Source organism: Podarcis cretensis (assembly GCF_951804945.1).
Source record: "Podarcis cretensis genome assembly, chromosome: 3".
In the NCBI taxonomy this organism is placed as follows: Eukaryota; Metazoa; Chordata; class Lepidosauria; order Squamata; family Lacertidae; genus Podarcis; species Podarcis cretensis.
The window spans coordinates 32023343-32035249 of NC_137172.1; positions in this window are offsets into that span (position 1 = coordinate 32023343).

Sequence of the window (11907 nt, forward strand, 5' to 3'; positions counted from 1 at the left end):
GCTGCATGATTTTTAATTTTATCTATTTATACAATATGCCTGAATGCATGGTCCGTTCTCAGTTCCTAACTTAGAAGAATAAATTTCTGTATAGCTCTTCACCAGCTGAAAACTATTCTGGTAACATAGAAAAGCAATCAGATGACCACAGCTGCTTGAAAGGTGACTAGAACTTGCTGCATTATCAAGGAAGGTTATATTTCCAGAGAAGACGAGAGGAGGTTAGGAAAGAATGGAAGTTTTAAAAGCAATCGCTCTCAGCAATTGCAACAGCAATGAAAACCGAGCTTCCCAGAGAACTGTAGCCTGTCAAATCTCCAGCAATTTTTGACTTGGCAAGACAGCGGAAACATGAAGCAACACCATTATGTCATCTGCGGTGCTTTTCATTGGCTAAACCCCAAGAGCGTATCTTAGCAACGCCTGGAACAGTCAAAACACTACAATTAACTCTTTCATTTGTGTTACATAAACAACACTCAAATTTTCTTGTACTTTAAAATTGCAACCTTTTTTCTAATAACAACAATAATCCAATAAAACGTTTTGAAAGCAGCATTGACTTCTCCGTCAAGGTGAACAACCATGTAATTTTTAGTCTGTAACAAACATTTCTGAAACTGTTTACCTGTCTTAATTTAGAATAGGAACATTTCACAGGGCAGCTTAGTTGAAATTAAGTATCCTATAGTACAGTATCTCTAAAAACGTATTGAAAGTTTTTGAAAGTTCTGTAGTTTGTTGCTGCAGAGCAGTCATCAAATGCTATAGTCAAATGGTTACTATTTAATGTCCTTCAAAACTTTGTCATTTGATTTGTAAGAGAGAGCACATATATGTGCGTGTTCAATCTGCGCTTACATTCTGCAAAGTTCACAAGCCCCACATATACTTGAAACTCAGCAAGCTATAACTGCATTAACATCAGTTGGGCTGTAATAATTATACACACTTATTTGGGAGTAAGTCCCATCCGGCTAAATAGCTCTAAAATTCTGGAGCATTCTGTTCTGTTAGCTGAGTGTAACCAAAGCTTATGCCACAATAAATCTCTTAGTATACAGTGCCACAGGGTTCCTTGCTGTTTCCATCTGCAAAGCCCCTGCTTCATCCTTTGGTCTCCAGCTTGCTGCATTTGCCTGTGATGTAAATTAAATGTTACAGGCACAACAATCCACATTCCTCTTCCTCAAGCTTCACAAAACCACAAATGCTCCCTAGTGGTTTGTACTGATACTTCAAGTGCATTTCTGAAGTTTCCAGCATGGAGGATCAATACAACACTGAGGACACTTGTTGCTTTGTTAACGTCTTTTAGTGAGAAGAGGATGTTTGGTTTGTTAATTAAAAATATTTGTAGCCTGCCTTTCCATTCACCATGAATCAACAGAGCGACTTGAAGTTAAAACACCAGGCATAATAAAAAAACAACATTTTAAAAATACATAAAACAGCCACAGATAAAAGGAAGATAGACAATTCATCAAAAATAAGTAAGATCAACAGCATCAATATTTTGCAGCCAAGTAGCCTCGGTAAAATCACCTCATATGAGAAAGGCATCAGGCAAGAGATAAGATCCTATCCTATATGCCTGCCTCTCTCACACACTTGTTGTTCCACAGCAACACTTAAAAAGACTTCTGAAGATGATCTAGGCACCCAGGTATACTCAAATACAAGAAGGTGATTGAATATTGTGGTTCCAGGCTATTTAGGACTTTAAAAATCAAAAGTAGCCTTTTGAGTTGGGGAAGAAAGATGAAGGAAAGTTAGTTAATAGTGAGTGGCATAGTGTATGATTAACTCCTCATGTTAAATTGCATGTGTATGGTTAGTGCTGAAGTGTCTTAGAACGAAAGCTATCAAGGTTAACAGGTGTCTGAAAGTCACATTACAGCTTAATTGCTCTTTCCCTTAATTTGCATTAAATGGGGCTAGGAGAAAACTGGGGTGCCAGCTTTAATAAAATATTGGGGGGGGGCTCAGATAAGCCCTTCCCCATATAATATTGTGTACATGACATGGTGTGCACACACCATTTGAATGGCAATGCCCATCAACTGGGGGGGCAGCCCCCTCAAATATTTTGTGGGGGGGGGAGCCCCCTTGACCCTAGGAGTTGTCTCCATGCTGGGTAGAAAGAATGAAGCAAGGATCAAGGCCGTTATAGGAGCAGAACAATTCAGCAAAGGAGTCCCAGTTTCCCTGATTTCCTAGCAAAATCCTGGACAATACAGCCTAGAATGTACAGTAAAGAGTGTTCTAGCCAATCAGGCTATGGCTTGCCCAGAGCAAATCGCAATGTCCTGTAAACAGATTAGAAGCTGATTATTTCATCAGCATAAATGCGCCAAAGGGGCTGAGCAATTAATTGCTCAATGACACAAGGCATGATCACCCAATTTTAAGACAATTTTATTTTAGAGGAATAGCTGAGCTCTCATGCTGCCCTCCATAGAAAGCAGCGAGAGTTAACGAGTGCTGCTGAATATTGTTTTTATTTATCTCTCCTAGGGCTTTGCCCTCCCCCCAAAAAGCTCAACAACTTTTTTGTCCAGATTTTCACTTTTTGAAATATGCCAATCCTATCTCTCCTGCCTTTTGCCCCACCTGCAAATAGATCAGGAGGAGTTAAGTATCCCATTCCCCAGTACCACTGCTCTGATCCAATTCAGTGCCTGTGCCCCTGTGCCTTTTTTAATTTAAACAAAATACTAGGAGATCGGATCATGCATCCTCCTTATCAGAAGTGGGTTGGCCGTCTTTTCTCACACTCTAGACCTTTCCTGTTTAGCACCACACACACACCCTTGATGTAATTTAGCTGGTTCTAATTACTATTATTATAAATGTTTACCTAATAATTGTTTTCATATGTAGGGATGACATCATGCACAAACATCATTCAGATGGGATTTCAGAGCAGGCACCAGCACCTGGCATTCTTGGGCGGCTGCCAAGGCCCCAGGGCCCGGTCAGGGCCCCTGCTGATTTTTCCCTGGGCCCTTTTCTTGATCTAATGCTGCAAGTAGTGCCAAGTGACTCAGACCATCTGCCATTTAAATTTCCCGCAATGCCCTGGAACAACAGAGCTTTGAGAGCATTGTGGAAAACTGAAATGGTGATTAGACCCAGTCACCTAGTGCTGTTGCTAGAAGTACACTTTGCTACTTTGCTGCTGTCACCCATTGTGAAATATACTCAGAGTCGCAAAGTGATTTCATGCTCTTTATTCAGCTCATAGTGGTGAGGAGGAATGAATGTCCCCTCAAAGTATCTGCTTTATATACATTATTTACACAATGGGCTGCACATGATTGGCTAATTCCGGAATTCTACTGTAAGCCAATCAGGTTGTGGATTCACTTCAATCTGGAGCATGACTGGGTGGTTCCTGCCAACCAATCATACTGCTGCATTGTTCTAGGACCAATCAGACTGCTGCATTCTGAATCCTATTGTTCTAGGACCAATCAGACTGCTGCCTTTTGGATCCTATTGTTCTAGGACCAATCAGACTGCTGCAGTTTGGATCCTATTTGACTCAGTACATAACACATTGCTACCAAGTACACCTTCTGGTAGAGAAGGGGGCTCCCTAGAGAGCACTTTGTCCAAAAAAACCCTCAGTTCTGAAGCCAACCCTGTAAGATTTTAGTTTGAGTTCTCCATTCTGATTGTGTTAATTCAATTTGCAGGCTGGTGTTTGCCCTGTCCCCAGTACAATATTAAAACATTATTGCTTATATATTCTTTGAAATCTATACGCAATGTACAGTAAGAGATGCTACCGCTCTGGCCTATTTAAAAGCTATTATCACTGACTGACCTAGAAATCCAGCCCCAAATAATATGATGGATTATATGAAGATATCTATTCACATATATGAGTCTGACCAAACTGCGGGAGGCAGTGGAAGACAGGAGTGCCTGGCGTGCTCTGGTCCATGGGGTCACAAAGAGTCGGACGTGACTAAACGACTAAACAACAACAAATTCACATATAACCAATATACTTTAATTAATGCATGAAGTGGTTAAGACCATAGAGTAAGCTGTCCTGCCAGGCTTAGCAAGGCCCTCCTCCTCACCTTGGGAAAAAGGATTATCAGGCCTTTGTTCTTTCATTCCACCATGTGAACCCTACAAGTAAGGAAATCTAAACTGGATGCTCCAAGCTTTATATACAAATGATTTAGGACAACCATTTCTGGAACCTAAGTCATAAAGGTAAAGGTAAAGGTACCCCTGCCCGTATGGGCCAGTCTTGCCAGACTCTAGGGTTGTGCGCTCATCTCACTCTATAGGCCGGGAGCCAGTGCTGTCGGAAGACACTTCTGGGTCACGTGGCCAGCGTGACAAGCTGCATCTGGTGAGCCAGCACAGTACACGGAACGCCGTTTACCTTCCCGCTGGTAAGCGGTCCCTATTTATCTACTTGCACCCGGGGGTGCTTTCGAACTGCTAGGTTGGCAGGCACTGGGACTGAATGACGGGAGCGCACCCCGCCGCAGGGATTCGAATCGCCGACCATGTGATCCGAAAGTCCTAGGCGCTGAGGTTTTACCCACAGCGCCACCCGCGTCCCTACCTAAGTCATACTATATATCTTTTCTTGCTGCTGTATGGAAAAGCTCTTGAATTTGACCTTTGAAGAGTTTGCTAGTAAACCATTTTTAACTTACCAAACATGTGGTCTCTTTTTAATTTACCACACAAATGTGTGAGGAACTTTGAAAGTAACTTAGAAGTGGATACTTTAAAAGTCTAAATAGCCTATATTTCCACACTTTACTTTGCTGCATATTTTCCCCAGTGTATCAGATTACTCCCAAATCAGGTAGACCCAAATTTACAAGAGGAAAGCATCAGGATTTGTGTTGTTTAAGGGTAACATCCTTTGCATTCCCATTTAATCGGAGTAGTCCAAACAGTAAACTCTGGTGTGGAAAAGCACTAATAAAGTTCTGTAAAAACCTTTCATTAAATAAAAATTAAATAATACTTAAAGCTGGTTCAGAAAGGAGAGTCTTTTTGATGCTGTAAGCAGTCCCACAGCTATCGAGACATATTCTGTGGTAATGTTAATCTGAACAACAGCTGAGTCTCAAAACATTTTCCTATCCTCCTCCTTCCTGAAGGATGGGTCAGATTCCTCCTATTTATTTATTGGGAGCTTCCAAACTATCATTATTTTTGGGTGGGATTCAATCAGCAAATTAAGATTGCACAATTAAGGTTGATATAGCACTCTTGTGGAGTTTTTGTGATAAGGAAAGTGATGGGAAATTGCACTGATCAGGCTGAGAGAATTCTTGCTTGCTGTAATGCTGTCATATAGCCTCCCCACAAACAAATCAGGATGAGTGCTCAATAAACAGGTCACCTGGAAGTGACCGCTTTTTCTCAAGAAGAGTCTGCACAGTCAATATGTGTGTTTATATATCTGTAGTTGTTGGACAACAGCTTTCCCAGAGAGCCACAGGTCAAATGTGCCTTTCAAAACATTTGGGAACACACAACTACTACTTTATGATGTTTAAGCACTGTAAAGATGGTGAACATGTAACAAACATGCAAGTCACATGTTAACATACTTCATGCAATTGTGTTGTGGCAATTTTGGGCATTGTGAGCAACCATTAACATCCTATGTTTAATTAGTGGGTTCGCCCATTATTTCCAGTGACTTCCCGAGTCTAAGAAGACATTGCCACAAAATTAACAGGTAGCTTAGCTGTCTAGCTAATTATGATGCTAAGCAGTGGATCCTCCCAAAATCTTTTTCTGGCTGACAGTAATATAATATCTGTCAGAAGTCTTTGCCTTTTATTGTTTAGTATTTGATGCCTGTACATTAGAGAGTTATAAGTATTTAAAAGTAGTAGGAGATAATTTGAGCTGTTCTTTGCAATTTATTATTGTTATACTGCGAACACATGGCGGACTTGCCATATTTTCTCAACTACATGTGGCTAACTTGACATGAGATCTGCTTTTCAAACATGGGTTCCTGGGGGCGGGCAAGCACTCTGCATATTCTCAAAGGCAACCTGTTTCTTTATGCAATAAAGAATGTCTAGGGTGATGTAGAAAAAACCTGCTCCTTTTCCCTTATGGGGTATCCAAGAGCCCATCTAGAGTCCTTAAGTGGGTTCCCTATCGGTAGGAGAAAATAACAGAGGCCAACCAGAGAATATTGAGAAGCAAAGCAGCTTGTAAGCCTGAACTTTATTAAACTGTTGCAACAGGGTCCTCACTCACCACATGCAGGAGGGAGGAGGAACCCAGAACAATGGTGTGCAAGCACTTACATAGACTTTTGAAATTGCCCACCCTATAGCTCAAGACCACCCCCAAAAACATCATACGTACATCACAGAAGGAGGTGGTCTACAACAGAAATCCTGCCTCCCGGGATACCTGACAGTGGTCACTGATTGCTTTACTTGGGCAGCCTGGCCATTCTTTTGTGATGGTAAATACTTTAATTCCTGAATCCAGGTCACAGGCCCACCCAATTCATACACAAATATGCCCTAAAGACAGGTAAGCAAAAGACAATGGAGAGGCTTTCCCATTTTCTTCCTCCTTGCAGAGAAACATTTGAGATCAATTTGGGAGAATCAAAATGGGTTCAGGATTGCTCTCCTGTACTATTTCAGACGTGTGGTTTATATACTTATGTGTTTGCCTTGTAAATGTATGAACATTTAATTTCATTTATATAGACATTTATATTTAATATACATTTATATATTTGAGACCTTAAATTCTTATGACAAAGGTAAAGGTTGCCAAAGTTTTTAGGCCCCTCAGTACACTTGGATTTTTGATTGCTCAAGGTCAATTGTCTCACCTTTCTCTTGGATCAGTGCCCCCTGCCCCTCCCCCCCCAGAGAAAGAGAGAGAGAGAGAGAAAGAGAGAGAACCATTTTGCTTTATCAATTAATCCGAGTCTTGAAAAGCAAATAAAGCTGAAAAAGAAAGGAGAAACGTCCCAACTTCCTCCTTAACCTCTACATACTTTCCAAAGAGAAAAGGGTAAACGCTCTCATCACCTCATGACCAAGTAGGCAGCAGGGGGGAGGCACTCAAAAGTTTAATGAGCGGCAGAGGAATCTCTCATGGCTTCCCTTTCACCCATGGGTACCACATTGCTAACCTTTGCCTAATGCAGCTCTGTCTGGAAGTATTTTCCCTATAGCTGTATAGGAGAGAAGAAGATAACTAATTTGACATTTCCTAGGCTCCTGCTTCTTTGTTTGGGTCTGGCTCAATATGTCACCAGTGGTGGGGGGAAGTGTCAATTTAATCTAAGATGCTGTGACAAAAACTCTAGCAAAGAGTTTAAAATGCACAGATGCTGGCCGTTCTACGTTGCAATAAGTAACAAAGTGTCCTGCAACTTGTCCTATCTTGACATGGCTGTAAGGTACAACCCATTTGTCACAGATACAAACTTTTCAGCCCTCTTTTAGGGCTTTTCAGCCAGTGTCAGCAATACTGAGCTAGATACGACAAAGGTCTGACTTTTAGCTTTCTGTGTTCTGGCCTGTGGTAAATTTTTAAAGAGAAGGGCAAAGAAGGAAAAGCAAAAAGATTAAGTATACTGTATTTGCCATGCTAGGAAACTCCCAGATGTTTCAAGTACAGTGGTACCTCGGATTACATACGCTTCAGGTTACATACGCTTCAGGTTACAGACTCTGCTAACCCAGAAATAGTGCCTCGGGTTAAGAACTTTACCTCAGGATGAGAACAGAAATCATGTAGCAGCGGCGCAGCAGCAGCAGCAGGAGGCCCCATTAGCTAAAGTGGTGCTTCAGGTTAAGTACGGACCTCTGGAACGAATTAAGTACTTAACCCGAGGTACCACTGTATGTGATGTAGGCCTCACAGCATAATGTCATATATTTGGCTTATTGATTAAACTTTGAGTATATTATAAAATATAATAAATATTTGATTTATGTTATTGTCTAAGAACATAAGACCAAAGCCAGGTATACTTAGACAGAGTTGGTTACTTAAACAGGTCTCCCTTAAGATACTCACCAGCATACTATCTGTCATCTCGGCAGGATGCACACTGTCCATTGTTAGTAATCTGGAGTACAGAAGCTCTTTTGCCAAGTTGCATCACGCACCAGTCGTCAAATCATCCATCACCTCTCTGAGCACCACATTTGCTAGCTGGATGCTTGAATTCCCAGGAAGAACCTGTTTACTGCACCGCCACCCTAGCAAAAGGGAGTGTGAACCTAAAGTGTTATGCAACTATGAAGGCATTGCAACAGAAGAGACAGCCTCTCAAGAGTAGGAACATCCTAAACCACTAATAGGTGGTTTTCAGTGCCACCTCTTTATTCATTTATTCAGCAGCCCATACAAATAGAGCATCCTGTTTTTCCCCCCTCACTAGAATTGCCACCTATTTATTCCTGTTTATTCATTGCCGCCTATTTATTCATAAACAGCCCGTGCAAACACTGTTGTTGTTTTTCACATGGGTCTTGAGCCACAAGTCATCTGAACTGGCACATAATTGTATTGAATCCACTTTAGTCTTCAAGTCTTTTGTGGGGCTAATGCAGCTAGCAATCCTACGAATGCTTATTTAGGAGTAAGGTAATTGAAACTTAATTCTGAGTAACTATCCTTAGGCTTGCCCTGCACATGGTTTTCCGTGGAGCAATCCTATACTTATAACATCAGAAGGTAAGTTTGATGCAGTTAAGTGGGAATAATAATAATAATATCTTTAATACGGTCAATGACCAGAAAGCAATTTATAAAAGAAATACAACATTATAGCAGTATTGTGCTACAAATAGCAGTGGAAATACGGCCAATTCACAGAGTTGGTGCTTATATTTAAGTGGGAATAAAACTGAAGTCCAACTTTTGTTCTTGGTCCATCTTACATACTGAGACTCAGTCAGTTTGTGATTTCATGGAGCATGTTGACTCAGGAGTAAGAGCCACTGTATTCAGTAGAGCTTACTCCCAAGTAAGTATGCGTAGGAAGAAGAGAGGAATCTTTCATGTCAAGGTCCATATTCCCTCTGGGAAAACTGGTTGGGAGTCACGAAGAAGGCAGAATGAAGTTGAGGAGAAGCTGAAGACACAGAAGGGAAATCAGGGTTGACACCATGCTATCTACTTAGGTTGGCTGAGTTTTGCTCTCAAGGCACCTGTGCCTATTACCACCTATGTTGTTGTTGTTTAGTCGTTTAGTCGTGTCCGACTCTTCGTGACCCCATGGACCAGAACACGCCAGGCACCTACATGGCTGTAAAAACATCCTCCAATTCTGAAACACTTTCTGTCCCACATAAACTTCTTAGGATCTCTAGGATGCGAAAAGTTCTCTTTTGATTGAAATACAGTGGTACCTTGGGTTAAGAACTTAATTCGTTCTGGAGGTCCATTCTTAACCTGAAACTGTTCTTAACCTGAGGTACCACTTTAGCTAATGGGGCCTTCCCACTGATGCCGCGCCACCGCCGCATGTTTTCTGTTCTCATCCTGAAGCAAAGTTCTTAACCCAGGGTACTATTTCTGGGTTAGCGGAGTCTGTAACCTGAAGTGTCTGTAACCTGAAGCGTTTGTAGCCTGAGGTACCACTGTATGCCTGCTGGGTCTAGAAAGGTTTTCTTTCAGGAGCAATCAATGTGAACTTTTATTCATGTATTTTATTTAAAACAATTTATTAACCACTTAATATTTTTTAAAAAAATCTCTAGAGTATACAATATAAAAAAACAACAATGTAATTAAAATAGAAATACAACACAAAACCAGTAAAACAGTAGTATAAAAGCATGTTAAAACCAACCAAAACAGGATTTAAGGGGATTCAAACGAATAAAAACAGGGTCCAATCTTACAGATCAAGGAAAGCTTGGGTGGAAATTAAAAAAGTCTTTAGAATAAAGACACCTAAAAATAACTAAACACCCTTGTGGTGACAAGTTCCAAAGATATACCAGCACCAGGCCATACCAGCTAAGTGTTATAACTGTACTCTGCTAGTGTAACTCTGTGGGTACAAGAGCCCAAAATGCGTGGCAGTAGGCATTGGGCAGCAGAGGAGCAGGTATCATAGATTTGTAGAAAAGGGACCACAAGGGTCATCTGGGTCAACCCTCTGCAATGCAGGAATCTCACCCAATATGGGGCTCAATCCCACAACCCTGAGATTAAAAGTCTCATGCTATACAGTCTGAGCTATCTCTCAACCTGAGTTTGTTTAGCTCTTGGTCCAACTGTAATACTGTGGGGAGGGGGTATTGTTTTTGTTTGTTGTTATGGCATGCATTTTTGTGTTTTCATATTATAAACCGCTCTGTGATCTTTGGATGAAGGGCAGCATAGAATAAGAATAATAATGATGATGATGATGATGCAATGTGGGGGCTCAGAATGTGAGCCATGATGAGTCACAAAGACCTGGGTTTGAATCTTGCCTCACCTCACCCCCCACTCAAGAGAAAACCTTGTGGGAGGGGGAGATGTGCTTTCCTCCATTCTCCTCCTTCCTCTCTGCCCCACATATTTACAGTATAGTCTGATATTCCTTTCAGCTCCCGGTCCTATGCTGAGGAGTTAAATTTGAGGCCTTATGCCAGGAGCACATAACATTGCCTTGCACCCTATCAGGTTGTTGCGATACCTAGCTCAATATTGTCTCCATCTGGCTTTGCCAACATGGTCCACCATGTCCTTCCCTTCACCACCACCCCCTCAGTTCAGAAGTCAAACTCTTTTAAGTTTGAGGAAGCTGCCCCAGTTTCTCTCTTTACTAGGGTTGCCAAACCCCCAGGGCTGGCTTGAAGCCTCCAGGTTTGCCTCCCCTCCCCTCTAGTGGCAGGGTGGTACTAAGGCCACACATGCACATCCATCACTTGGTGTACATTACAGGATGGCTTGCATGTGTGAATGGGCTACTGCAGATACACTGCCACATAGGTTCCTATCACCTCACAGGCAACCTATTTTCTCAGTGGGGCCAGTTCACAGCCCCCGTTTCCAAGTGAGCAGAGGCTCTGTGTGCTGAAATCAAGCCCTCACCCACACAGGTGTAGCCAGGCTTTATGTTTGGGGAGGGGGGCAGAACCTCAGTGAGTTAAGCATTTTTATTTATTTATTTGAAGGGGGGCAGCTGCCCGGTGCTTTTTTTATAAAAAAATGTTTAGGGGGTACTCTCATTTTCCTATTCAAATTGAAATACTGCCCCTCAATGAGGCCAAACTTAAGATTATTATTGTATTTTAATATTTTGCTAGAAGCTGCCCAGTGTGGCTGGGGAAACCCAGCCAGATGGGCAGGGTATAAATAATTTATTATTATTATTATTATTATTATTATTATTATTTCACAAAATGTTTAGGGGTATGTGTACTCCTGTGTCCCCCCAGAAAAAAAAGCTTTGGCTAAGCCCATGATCACCCACATGCATGTGTGAACCACACCAACTCCTAAACATTTTTTTTTTGGGGGGGGGGATACCTTTACATTGACGTTTTGCTGCTGAATGCTTTTTGAGATCAGCAGGACTTGGGGTTGCTTATTATGGCTGTTTATAGGGGTTGGTGTGGTTCACACATGCATGAGTTTTCAGGGAGAAGGGGTGTATGTGTGTGTGGCCATCTGTCATGGGTGCTTTAGCTGAGATTGCTGCACTGCAGGGGCGGGTTGGACTAAATGACCCTCGGGGTCCCCTTCCAACTCTTCAGTTCTTTGTTTCTTCGACTCGAAGACAGCGGGAGCCCTCAGAGGAGGACCCCGCCGAGACCCTCCAAGAGACACCGAGGGAAGCGGCCTCTTTAAAGCGCCCTTGCCGGCGAAGGAGGCGGGGACGTCGCCACAGGAAGTGCCCCCTCCCGGAGCCGAGGAAGG